The following is a 13,607-nucleotide window of genomic DNA, read 5'->3' on the forward strand; positions in this document are numbered from 1 at the left end:
ATGGGCTTAAACAATTCATTTGCATTGCACGAGCACATAATCCCTTCGAATCATAAGGAAGAAAATCATCTAGGTAAATATTATCAATCAATATCAAGGTAAAAAGATGAGCAGTTTTAATTTCACAGACGAGTCGATGACAAGTAAATATCAAAAGTATGTGAAGGTAGATTACAGAGATTAGAGTGACAATGTGGTCGCAGGATGGTTGTGTCCTTTCCAAAGATCCATGTAGAGTGCTACAGCACCCTGGAAGACAGTCAAACATAACTGAGCATTATTGTGGTAGCTAAATGACCCAATCTCTCCTTTTATTTGGTCAAATCCATACAGCAATTATATATACAACCAGGCAGAAAATCTGGGGGTTTTGTTTTGTTTTTTTAAATGTATTACTTCACTGTGAAAAGCAAGAGTTTCTCGACCACTGGGAATAGATTATCTGGCAGCGCCTTGTAATACAACCGTGTATCTTCCTGGCTGGCATGATATCAGATGGCAAGGGTCAGTGTGGTGGATTGCTGTGTGACTCTCAGGAACAGAGCTTCGGGCGATGCACCTGCTCTTGAAAAGGCTCCTAAACTGCTACTTTGAAATCCGCTTGGCAGCCATCTCACATCTAGTAAACAAATGCTTGGTCATCTCATTGGAGAACATAGGTCTGCACATGAAGATGCCTGGATGCTCTGGGAAGTAGCAGCAGTAGCTGAAACCTACAGCAGGCAGCTGCAAAGACGACAGTATAGTCGGGGAGGAAAAGTGTCCCTCCCCCTCCCCAAACCTGCCTCAACCCCTCTCCCCTGCTGCGCCTTGGCACTGATCTGAGGCATAAGTGTCACTCTACATCACAGCTACACACTGGGACCGCAGGAAAACAGTCTCCCTGCGCTCACCCAGCATATTTACTGTATAATCACAAATGCACACATTCACACGGGCTCCACGCGCTTCGGCGTAACATCCAGACCACGGTGCAACACGGCACTTCGAAACTTGACACTTGTACACAGAATACACTCAAAGGCAGCGAGCCAGAGAGATCAGGGCTGGCTGAGCGTGCACACACCCACTGGCACCAATGTCTCTATACCTTCTACAGTGTCACCGGCAAAAGAAAACAGTAGGGTTTTGGAAATGTGGTATGGGCATGAAGTGACCAAGATTTGCACATCACTGCATGCAGGGATAATCTTTCATTTAATACAACAATGAACAAATATGGACAACTGGGAATGGAAAAAGGTTCAGTCATAATTTGAAAAGATGCCTACTGTCTTTTATTCCATAAAACACTGACATTTTATGAATTGCAACACCTGCAAATACAGCACAGGGAAACAAAAAGGAAACGTAATGATGGCATGATCAGGTCTCAGACTCAACTAATCCCTGCTGTTACACAAAACAGATGGTGCTATCTGAGGAAGGCAGCAGCAGAAATGAAAACAGAACTAAGAGAGAGAGGGAGGAAAATCATGATGTCCTCAGTTACATCAAGACATGGATTAGCAGCGTGGATTACTGTCACCAGATACCCTGTTTAGATCAGGGTTAGGAGGTCTAATCCACCATAGGCTGTTGATATTATAAAGAAAGCCTTGGGATTGTACTGTCATCCGAGTCCATATGACAGAAGCCATTGAGTGACTCATTACCATTACGTACAAGATTGTTTACTACAGATGTTGCGAAAAGGCTCATTTTAAAGGCTATAAATAATATACTTTGTGACATTTAAAAGGTTCAATTTGTGAAGGCAACACTGCAGACTACACATTTCCATATTTCCTCCAGAGTATAACCAATTATGATTAGGTTTTCTCTCTCTCCAAGTCAAAGCAATTCAAAGATGTGGCCAAGGCAAAGATCCAACTGGGCCACCCCTCTGGATTTTAAACAGCCGACGTCTGCCCATCCCTCTGTCCATTTCATTCACAGCCACAGTCCATTTCTCCCAGTTTCATGAGACTTATTAATGCTCCTTTTCAAAAGAAGGTAGATACAGTGCCAGCCTCTTTGGAAAATTTATGGTACAGAAACAGTCATCTCTGCTTTGCATCGTTGAAAGGAACGACACCAGAGGCGTTTCTACATGCTAGAGAGAAATGACAGAGTCCTTGAGGTCATGCAGCACTCCAACAGTCCTTGAATTCACAGAAAGGTCAGTCAAACGTGGCATACAGATGCGCACGAGGGCTGACTGCAGACGCACCCTCTTGGCTCGGGCCGGGCCTCTGCCGTGTGTGCTGATGGAGGTGGAGATTGGTGGAGTGTGTTATCATCAGTGCAGATCAAGAGGCTCTAATGTCATTAGGGCTGTTGAAGAGCCCACTGGCCGGCTGTCAGCGCCCTGCTCTGATTGGGTTGGATGACAGCTGACTTCCTGAATAGGCGGGGCCTCTGCGGTGGATACACATCACCTGCCAATGTCCAAGCTGGCCATTTAATCAGTGATCTTAATGAAGCTCTGGAGTGGATTAGGATGGTGAGACGTGACACACGAGCAACTCACAAGCGACCAATCAAGAGAGCTTCATCAGCACCGATTAATTAGCTGAACAACAATAATAAAGTTAGGATTCACGGCTACGTATTTGAACACCTCTTGACGTCTATTTTAGCTGCTCTCTTATAAATTTCTCTATTTAAGCCACTTTGTCCTCCCATCCCCCACCCCCTTTAGCTTCCCCTGTCCCTTTTTTCTGTCTTGACATAGTAATTAATAATGAGTTGCAGGGTGCCGGGCGCTACGCTGACACCAGAACAAGTCGTGTCAGGGTGGTGGCCTCTGTGTGGTCACGTTCAAAACAAAGAAGCCAAAATGTCTTCATATTTGTATCATCCAGAGACATTTTGCTGGTCTGCTACTGGACGTATCCCAAATTTATAATCTTTGAAATAGTAATATTGAAATTTGCCTTAAGCAGCAGGCATTATCAATTTTAAATGTATGACTTATATAAACTAACAATAATATGAATTATACTCCTCACTTAATGCAGATCTGGTTATGTTTTAATTGTAACCGGATATCAAAAGTAAGATAAAACATTTAAAATATAAAACTATATACTAAATACACTACTAAATACAACCAATAAGCAATAACATGCAAGAATGACAATGTGCCTACATGCAGGAAGCCTCGCTACGAGCTTTAGCAAAGATGACATCCTTTAAAGTCTTCTTTCACATTGGATCTTCCCTCTGCCCCTCTTCTTTGCCGCTGCATTTATGACTGTCTCACTCATCTATATCCATCAATGTCAGTTCCGCTGAAGCAGTTAATTCAGGACTGCTTCATTTTGCTCATGTAAACCCAAGTTTTGAGAGTATGAGGGGAGAGATCTGATAAAGCCATAACCAGAAGACTAAAGTTGATGAAATCACAATTACTAAATGTATGTATTCGTATTAATTGTGGCCGACACAGAGCTACTACAGTGAAATACTTGGATCCAAGGAGATTACAACAGAATGGATACCGCAAATCCATATGTCCCGAGGCCAGACTCCTCGGTATATTCTTTTGAGGCGTAGTGGTCAACCTTGCCTTCATCATAAATGCCTGCAAGATTTGTTTGTTGGAAATTGGAAAGGCTGACCTGTAGCTTCAGATGATAAAGCTTCCACGTTTCGCCGCAGCGTTCGATCAAAGGCTGTGTGCACTGAGGGCGAAGCAATAAAACGGGACCCAGAAAATGTTTAACCTGAGAAAGGAAATATTTTGCATCTGACATTTTGACGTGGAAACAGTAAAAGCACAGTGTGAATAATTGCCACTTGAATCTAAATGTGGCAGTAGCTTCCTGCAAGCTCTGCCAGTTGGGCAGGGATTCCAGTCAATGAACGTAATTAAACCATTAATTACACTGAGTTATTATCATTATTACATCTTTTCCTCTGTAGTCTGTTGTGAACAACTTTTGTAGCTGGACATACAGACATCCTGGCAGGCACAAAGCCTTCTCTCGCACGCACAAACATGCACACAGGGGAGCCAGCGCCTAAGGGAAGACGGAGAGAGAGAGGAGCTGGGTAGCAGCGCTCCAGGTTGAGACAAGTCTAGCAACTTCTGTTGCCTTGCATGCCTCATCTCCCCAACATGTAACTGCACTCATATAGCATCAGAGTGGAATTCTTTGGGTGTTTCAGTTGGTGTTCCAATGTGGCCACACATGCTGATGCCCTGTAGACGCAGGACATGTGGCACAAACACAACTTGAGCTGTAGCACATTTCCTGCTGCTAATAGCTAATACACAGTAATCCGATAGGAAGATAACAATTAAAATTGTCTGAATTTCCAACTGGTTTCAGCATGTGTGGTGCCTCATGAGAAAAACAGCAGTAGCGTGCCAAAATAACATCTTCTCAAGGCGCCCTTTGGCTAAATCAGCCGTTTTGGCTGAATCAGTGTAAACAGGATCAGACTTGCCCCAGTTCAGCTGTTTGGTCACGACAGTTGAAGCCGTTGATCGTCGACCATTGACTACGAAGCAGGTTGTTTTTAAATCCACCCAACATCGATCCAAGTGTATTTCTCCAAAAGCTTTTATCAGGGGCCTGTTGGTATTTATTACATTTCTACATCTTCATCTCTGCTGCTGCAGAGTTAAATCTGCCTTGACCTCTGAGATTAACATCCAAGACTGGATCATTTAGAAGGCTTTGTGGTGATTAAAATAAAATATTAAAAACTTCTGCTTTATTTTTCCTCTCGTTTTTGCTTGTTAAAGAAGTCGGAATGCCGTGTGCTGGATGGAAAATCGGTTGCGTGCAAATCAAATCTCTGCAGTAATATTTGTGCATGTGTGCTGCTCTGAGCACAAAGAACAAACAACTGGACAAAACTGTCCTAATAATCCATCCTGTCTTATTCCTTTCTCTCTCCCTGTGCACATCTGTGAGGCTCAGCTGTGCAGCAGTTGATTTGGTTTACTCGAAGCGCGTGGATTACAGCTTTTCCTTCTAATCCATAGTGGTGATGAGTCTTAAAGATCTGTTGGTGTGCTACACAGAGCTGGAATGAGGTCAGTCTCCAACCACGTGTGCCCTTCGCCTTGTATTCCACATTTAACTCCTTATGCTATGCTTACTTGAAGTCTGTGTCAGCATATCTCCTCTCCCCAAACCGTTCTCCCCTGCCTCAACCTGAAAAGCGTGTGTTGTTCCGTCCTGTGCATGTGCAAAGTGCACCAAAGTCCAAGCAATTTGGGATAGAGCGAGAATTGGGCTATTGCTCGTGAAGACTGAATGTCTCCACCTGCAGAGACTTGCTGTCTTGCAGTACTTGTCTCAGAACTGAGCAGTTTGACAATGTGTGTCAAAAGTGCCCTTCCAGCTGCTGAAGTATTCCCCTTTTCAACAGATTCAGCAAATAGTTTGGCATTAGAAGGACAAAGCTGGCATGACAAATGAGCTGAAGTGGATTTTTCCTTTAAAAAGGTCAGACAAATCTCCAGAAGCAAGCTGAAGTCAGGCTTTATCTTACAGTGTTGAAAAGGGTTCTTTTATGATGGAAACAGGTATACTCAACACATGAATGCAAACATTTGAGGGGTGAATTTTACTTTTCCCTCTATTTATATAAATGTGTAGGTTAAAGTTATACTTTACTTGAGTGGATGGAGGATGTTACCCATAAACTCAACATCATATTACCAATTATTTACAGATTAATAAATCAGATCTGAACACCTTTTATCACACTTCACTACACATGTTATGAATAACAAGCTGCGTATAGCAAGCCAGCACAAAAGGCAGTCAATTAGTATTGAGCACATTGTCAGACGTGAACAATGTAGAGCAACAGACATGGATGGTTTAAGCATCTCTAACGTCCGGATATAATCCATGAAGGATACAATATCAACACGATGGAGAAAAACAGCCGTTTTCAGTAAAGCTTATACAACCAAATCTGGCTAATTAATCAAAACTGGTTGAGCCAAATTTGGTTTTTGATGTTCTGTCGAGGAAATCAACCAAAATGTGGCTCTTTGATGGCTCAAACATGGCAATTCTGACTGAGCTTCTATGCACAGCTCATATGGAAACGTAATCATGACTTGGTGATTACAGACCTCATCTAAAAATGCCTTTTTTTTTTAGCCATGGAGACACAGCCTTTGTTCAAATCCCATCTTGGGGCCTTTTATATGGAATGAATAGATACATTTGAGACATCATATGCAATGCAATTTGCAAAAGAAGAACTCAGCGGAAGAGAAACCCAGTCCTGCTACAGCTAAAATCAATACAACTGCCAATACAAATGCTGTTAAACAGACAGATGCTTTACATTGTGGTGAGAAAAGTTGGTATATGAACTAAAATACAGGTCAATTTTAAACAGATTAAATGTTTCAGGGATTCATCTTTCTTGATTACAAATACACAGATGCCCTTATTTATTTCTCCAGTTTAACAACAGTTATGTAATCCCTAAATTGACTAGAACTAGACCCTTGAGTACAGGCTGGAAAAGTGTGTCTGAACCATTTACCCAACGTGAGAGATGGGAAAACTGACTTCAGGCAGGTTTATCCTCCATTACACGCTTTTCTCCAGCACCTCCCACCCTCCTCAGTGCTCATCTCCCCTCAAAACTTCCCCTTCTCCCTTTGACTTAGTTCCTAAAAGCCCTCTGGTATAAACACATCTGACAAGCTTTCTAGCCAGCTATCAGTTACAGAGACAAGATGCAAATTACTATCCAGAGTTTAACACGCTCTCTTCCAACTGACGTGTTTGTGTTTGTCTTCTCCAAACTTTACATTTTGCTACAGCTTTCAGGCAGGCACGACAAGATTCAGGACTCCACGTTTGCCTGCCTTCCAACTGGTCATTACAGCTTTGGGGTACTGATTCAGGATAGATGGAGACAGAAAACAGTCAGAAAAGCTCCTGTCCAGCAACCCTTTCCTGTCCAGCTGATCCAGTTCCCCTTTATTTCATCATATTCATTCCGTTACATAATTACTCAAAACTCATTTTTCCTGCAGAACATTTGCATATAAGAGGACAAAATAATCATTGGAAAAGACTTGGCTTTTTTTTCTTTTAACTACCAAGTGAAGCCGTTGGAGGACAAAAGATGGCAGAACAAAAGGATTTTCAACAGACTGTTCTCCACAGTACACAACAACAAATAGTTGCTGGGCAGTTGGACTGGGACTGCTGCCCTCAGACGTGGCCCTGTCCCCGGGGAAGGCCTGCAACAGCAACCGTCACAATCCACATGTAATTACAGCAAACACGTCCGATAAACTATCTGCATTTTAATTGCAGTTCTCGATTTAGCACCTACAGTATCTTCAGTCAGCCAAATGAAGTACAGTCTAACATTAACTAAACTCACTTTTCAACAATAGTGATAAGATATATAGAGATCAGATGGAGAAAGCCGAGAGATTCCAACTAGCTGGTGTGAGAGATGGATAACTGACGGCACTGAAGGCACTCAACAATTTTAGGTGATTTATCTTCTGGAGATGAAAAAGTTAAAGTCCAATTACAGCTTTTTGAAGTGATCAAAAGCCCATCAGTTACAGTATCCATCATTTTTATTCTTCTCCACAACAAATCGAGCAGACAATTTTCATGAGGGTTCCCTCGGTTGACAAGTCATGTTGCCATAGGAACACTGTTGCTTGTGTAGGTGGCAGGTAGGGATAGTGTCACTATCGGAGAAAAATTTAATAGGTCCTTTTTCACACGAAGCAAGGATCTAAATATAAGACAACAGGCTCTCGGGTGCTTGCAGAAAAAGCTCATGTGTGAGGGAAACTGCACCTAAATGGGGTCTTGTTTAGCAACAATCACTTCATGTTTCAGTTCACCCACTTTCTCCCTCTGGTTAACCACAGCAAATAGAAGTCAGCGCACAGCAGCAGTAAAAGTCTAAGGCTTTAGCAGAAAAGCAAACCAAACATTTCTATTCCAGAAGAGCAACAAATTTCTCCCCCGAAGTTGAAGAGAGTCAGGGCCCTGGCTGAGAGTCAGCCGCTGCATTCACACTGACACGTTCCAAATCCCATCAACAAAAAGAAAAAACTCAAGAAAAGCAAAATCCCAAACTAAAAAGAGAATATCGTACTGAGAGAATAACACAAAACCCAGAGTAAGCCTTGTTAAACCTCTCTGTAACATCCCCAATATTATACTGCTAGACTATGATACAGCCTGAGGGGGGGTGGGCGAGGGTATTACAGTAAAGCCAATCCTCCCAACCTTACTGCCTTCTGGCTACAACACAGCAGGGGTCCTCACAGAGCCTGCTGTTTCACAATTACTGTGGTAACGCTGCATACTGATGCCCCCTGATACACATGCCAGACAGGAAGGAGAAGAGGGGACAATATAGCTGCATGGAGCAGACACAGGAGATGCGAGACAAATCATTAACTTTTAATCCTCTGTTAACCCCCAGAGGGTCCTTCCTGCTAGGAAACAAGACTGTGCTGTAAAAATATGAGACTCAAAACGCCCAAAAATGACACAATGGGCCCTTTCCTTCATTAACTGCTTGGAAATCACTCTCTCACACCTACCAAACCACATCCAAACTGTTGGATAATAAGTCCTTTTCAATTTAGCTGACCTTCAAAGAGCTTTTTAGTTCCAAACAAGTCAAAATCTACAGTGAAAATAGAAAGCAAGCCTATTCTTTGAGGATTACATTAGTACAATGAAGGCAAGCCTATTTCAGCAGTGGATTCAGTTGCTGACATTCCAGTAAAGTGCTAACAGGCCACTTGAAGCATTTTGAAACATTGTTTGGTCCTATAGTCTCAATTAAAAAGGAAGATTTGCTGGTGAGAGACTAAACTGATGTGGGAGGGGCGAACCGTCTCTGCAGAGAGATAAATTCCAAGCAATTAAGAAAGAGTTCACATGTTAGATGTACCATAAATATTGGATGCTTTGAAGTGTTGTGTGGCAGGGATTAATAACATGTGTGCATGTATGTCTGCATACTTAAACATGCATGCCCATGCTTCTGTGTGACAGACAAGATGAAAACAGAATTAAAAGCCTAATCCATGCGTGGACTTATGGCGGCGGCCCTGGAGCAAATACGAGCGAGGAGGAGGAATTAAACGCCCTAAGACTGTCTGCAAATTTCTCATCATTTCGTGCATCTAAAACAAAACTAATTTAGTGCTTGTTATGCTTGGTTTGGCACACACAAACATGAGAGCTGATCTGCACAGCGTGTCACCTGCCAGCGCATTAAAGAGAGCCGTTTTAGTATCAAACCCAGAGATCCATATGAAAAAGGGAACCGGGGGAAATGCCTAATGTGGTCCCATCAGGAGCTGCACTCCAGCAAGGCCGCTGATGCTTATCTGAACCTGCACCCTCCCCAGTTTACTCCGCTCACTTCATTTTGCCTCATAGGTCATTCCAATGTCACAACGTTTGGGACCCAAACACGCACAGATAAAGTTATGTGCTTGGCAGCTTAGAGTGGGGAATAAAGATACGGGGAAGAGTGAGCTGGAGGCAGAGACAGTCGAACGAGGGAGGGATTGAGAAAAAAGATGAAAGGAAGCATGAAAGAAGGCTGGGAGGAGGAAATAAAATTGGTGCAACTGTGATATAGTTGCATGTGCATGGGCTGGGCCATTATAAAGACACGTGACAGCTCAATATGACTCTGCCAAGCAGAAAGAAGAATTCTGAGCAGCAGGATGTGTGTGTGATCAACCCCCATCACACACACACACACACACACACACACACTATGCCTTTACTGTAGGCATCACTTGTGCTGAGCAAACTATTCAGACAACAACAAAGGCTCTCATTAAATTGCACATTGTGACACATATTGATTTCTATCCAAAGGACTCAAAACACCTATTGTTTGTAGATCCTCCCTTGGAATCGCTGCTGCAGATATCAATATGTCTTGCACTGGTGCATGACAAAAGGGTTAATTACATACTTGTAAGCAATTACTCCTCACTCTGGAATTTAGATTAAGATCATCACAATGTCACTGGGTAATAACATGATGCCAATCAAGCTTCAAATAAACGCAGACGAAGACTTTTTTAAATCTAAAATGTGCATTTGAACTTCACTTTTAAGGTCAAATCCGTGCAGACGTAGCAGAATTTTTAAGTGATAAACCAGCTTCATCCGATCATACTCGTTGCGACCATTACCACAAAAGCACAGCTAATTCTATGTTTAACTGTGGCAGCCATTGTTACACCATTTCAAATGTCCTAAAATATGGATGCCAATTATGGAGGAAACAGTTGGTGAGGCAAACTGAATTCTAAAATTAAACTAACACCAAAATTTGCAGTCTTTTCCGTGGTATAGAGTGGCATGGGAGATGAGGGAGAGCCTAATTGGATGCTAGCCTGCGTCTTGGTAGCCCTGTCACAGCCCAGGGGGGTTTAACCGAGTGCGTGTGTGTATCGCACAGTGAGAGAGAATGGGAGAGAGACACTGGACGACAAAGAGCAACAGAAAGAATGAGAACAAACAGAGAGCTCCATTCAAGTCCAATCCACAGACACATCATTCAGTCTGACATGATGATACATCTATGTGACCGGAGTATCCATATAGGGCCTTGCCACACAACTCACAGATGCATCATTCACGCCCACATACAGCAAACAAGCACACTCAGACTAGCACTGCTACCTAAATCATTCATATAGGAAATCTATCACCCTCATATTCATTTGCTGCCTCCAGCACAAGATTTTTTATAGAGCCTGTTTATGTAAATTGGCCGCCCCAAATTTTATTGATGTCCTTACAACCAAGGTTGGAGTGAGAGTTTGGCCATCTGCAAGCTATAATGTTGACAGGGCCGCGCTCTCTGGGTCCAAACTCCGCCCCTTTAGCTGTAACGTTGGCCGGCGGATATGGAGTAATGTCAATGTGAGGTTCTTACAGGCCAATAAAGGCTGCTGTTCCCGTTCCTGAGGGCAGGCCTAGATGGACAGGACACAGAGACAGATGAAAGTAGGGAGATGATCAAGGTTCAAAGATTTTCCTTTCCTACTGAGGCACTAAAGTGCACAAAACAAAGGTCTAGCTTACACCTTGGAACTTTAAGGACATGAGACAGATTACCAATGATCACATCACCCCTCAGCCAATATTTAATGGAGACAGTTGATTTTCAGTCTGCACAGAATGTTTAACTTCATTAGGTGCTAATCCTCACAGAATAATTCAAACTGAACCAGCAGAGGTTTGTTAAAAGAGCTAATTTTGCCTTCTCAAAAAAAAAGCATGAAAGCCAATAAATGAACTGAACAGATGCTTTCATAGTTTTCCTTGTGATGTGTTGACATGCTGAAGTTTTAGTTAATTAGCCTGTAAACGCATCAGAGCTGCTGTCACTGTCCTCCTAAAACAAGAACAAGAACATGGAATCCTGCACACATTTATCAACTGAGCCAGCCTGCGGAGCCCTTTTGGTCGCTTCCGTTTGAGAACTCCGCTCTGGACCAAGTCTACTTTATAGTTGTTAACCCTTTTGCTGAACTGTAAAACAACCTGCAACATTAAGATATCAGCCAAATAACGACAGCATTTTGCGTGGATTGAGGGCAACGCTGAATTGATGCATTGAGCCTGGAGTGAGAGGGAGGAACACTGGAGGGGCTTGATGAACAGGGAGGACTGCTGCACTACGGATCTGCATTTTGCAAATAAGCTGAAGCAGCTGCTTTGCGCATGAGGTGTGAGAGAGTGTGGACGAACAAGAGGTGAGGAAGAAGAGAGAGAGCAAGAACGGAGCCCAGTGTGCAGCTCCATTTCAAATCTGAGACATATTACACAGTTGAGACGACAACATGTGCTCAAGAGTCTCAAATATTACAACTCTGATCAGCTTAAGCTCCAGCAGTCCCTGTTCAGAGATGAACAGCATTACGATCATTGATGAGGACAGAAATTTGCCATGGAGATGTCCGACATTCAACGCCTGCATTGCTCTTACTCTACAGATGCGTGGGACATTCAAGGCAGCACTGATATTCATTAATACTTTGTTCAGTTTATTGGCATGAGAACTAAAATACAGTACAAGAACAAAAAAGTGATGCATTGCAGGATGGCGCAAAGAGCCATTACAGCTTAGTTGGAGCCTCCAAAGACAACTACCCATCTAAATATCTGTACAATTTAAAATGTTCAAAATGTCAAGTGACATTTCCAGCATCACTTTGATGGAAATGCACAAATTTGACTTCATTGACTTTTTTTAAGCAATATCTCTCAGTTATCTCTGTGTTACACCGTTTTAATTCAGTGTAACGCTGGTAACAACCACACTGCGAGTATCCCTTAAATTTAAAAAAGAAAAAAGTTCAAATGCGCGGACGAGAGACTGAAGTCCGGCGATCCTGGGAAATGCACCCGGGAGAGGAGCGCCTGTGCGAAGGCAACGTGCCTTTTAAAATGGGCAGAGCTACTCCACTGGCCTTAATAATGCATATAATTTATACTCTGGCTCCGCATGAATGGAACAATAAGTTAGATTGTGCCACCGTGAAAGAAACATTACGAACTCGTCGTTTAATAGTTTCGGATAAACATTTTTATTGGACAAGATCAGCCGAGCTGCCAAGATCTGCGCGTTAAAAGCGTATTGTTGTTAAAGAGCAGAATTATACCAACTGGGAGAAATGTTTGTTTATTCCCATTATTTCAATCCAAATCCCAGTCTACACGCCACCGAGGGCTGGTCCTACGCAGTGGGTTTATCCCCGGTGCTGCGTAAATCAAGCGCGGGAACCCCGTCAGATCTTTCGGTTTGTAACCTTCAGACTTGAAGGCTGCGAGAGCAACGAGCACGCTCCGGGCATGCGGATCACTTGGGCTCAGAGAGGATGAAGGGCATGGGTGACGTTGGAAATCCGATCACCACGCGGTTCCAAGTTTAGCCGAATTCGGCTCGCGTGTTTGCACTTCACCTACACGTATGGTCCAAACGACCCGGTTCCGTCCGAGCGCGCAGACCGGGCTTGGCGCAGCGAGAACAGGTGCAGCACACCTTCCGTCACCTGGCCAATGCAATGACAAGTTTCCGCCCAGAACCCGGCTGGAACGGCACCGATGCGCCCTCACACACTCTTGGATGTTGGAAGTACCGCGGTGAAGAGCTTCGCTGCTTACCTGTAATTTCTGGAGATATTCACTTCACAGCCGCATCGACACTGCGGATAGGGGGGCACGTCCAGAGAAATCCTCAACTCCTCTCAGTCCCCCAAATATGACAAACGCTGTGCACGTTATATCCTGGCCAAACGTCTTTAAATCCCGGGAAGAGGCGTCGATATAAGACGGCTCCTGCGCGAGGAAAAGAACCAGCGGCGGACTTCCAGCAGCATCCCCGATCAGCAGGACTCTTCTACGCCGCTCTGAGCTCGCCGAGACCCGAGAGCTGCGCCTCCCATCCCCGGGCAGAAGACGCACTTGGTATGCCGATGGAAAACCCGATGCGCCGTGTGGGATACCGCAGGAAGCTGTGCGTGCGTGCGTGTATGCGCAGAGTTGTGACTCAGTGCGGTGCTCCTGCTCAACTGAGGCGCTGAGGGTGCTGCGGCGGAGTGCGTAAAG

At 43.7% G+C, this 13,607-nt stretch overlaps 1 protein-coding gene across 1 annotated transcript in view; it reads right to left on the minus strand.

Moving 5' to 3' along the window:
- plxna4 (plexin A4) overlaps positions 1-13,607 on the minus strand; it is a 146,477-nt gene extending 132,870 nt beyond the window's left edge. The window contains exon 1 of the mRNA XM_057022015.1: positions 13,164-13,607. The gene's annotated coding sequence lies outside the window, so the exon portion shown is untranslated. The remainder of the gene's footprint in view (positions 1-13,163) is intronic.

Source organism: Takifugu flavidus, chromosome 22 (assembly GCF_003711565.1).
Source record: "Takifugu flavidus isolate HTHZ2018 chromosome 22, ASM371156v2, whole genome shotgun sequence".
Classification (NCBI taxonomy): domain Eukaryota; kingdom Metazoa; phylum Chordata; class Actinopteri; order Tetraodontiformes; family Tetraodontidae; genus Takifugu; species Takifugu flavidus.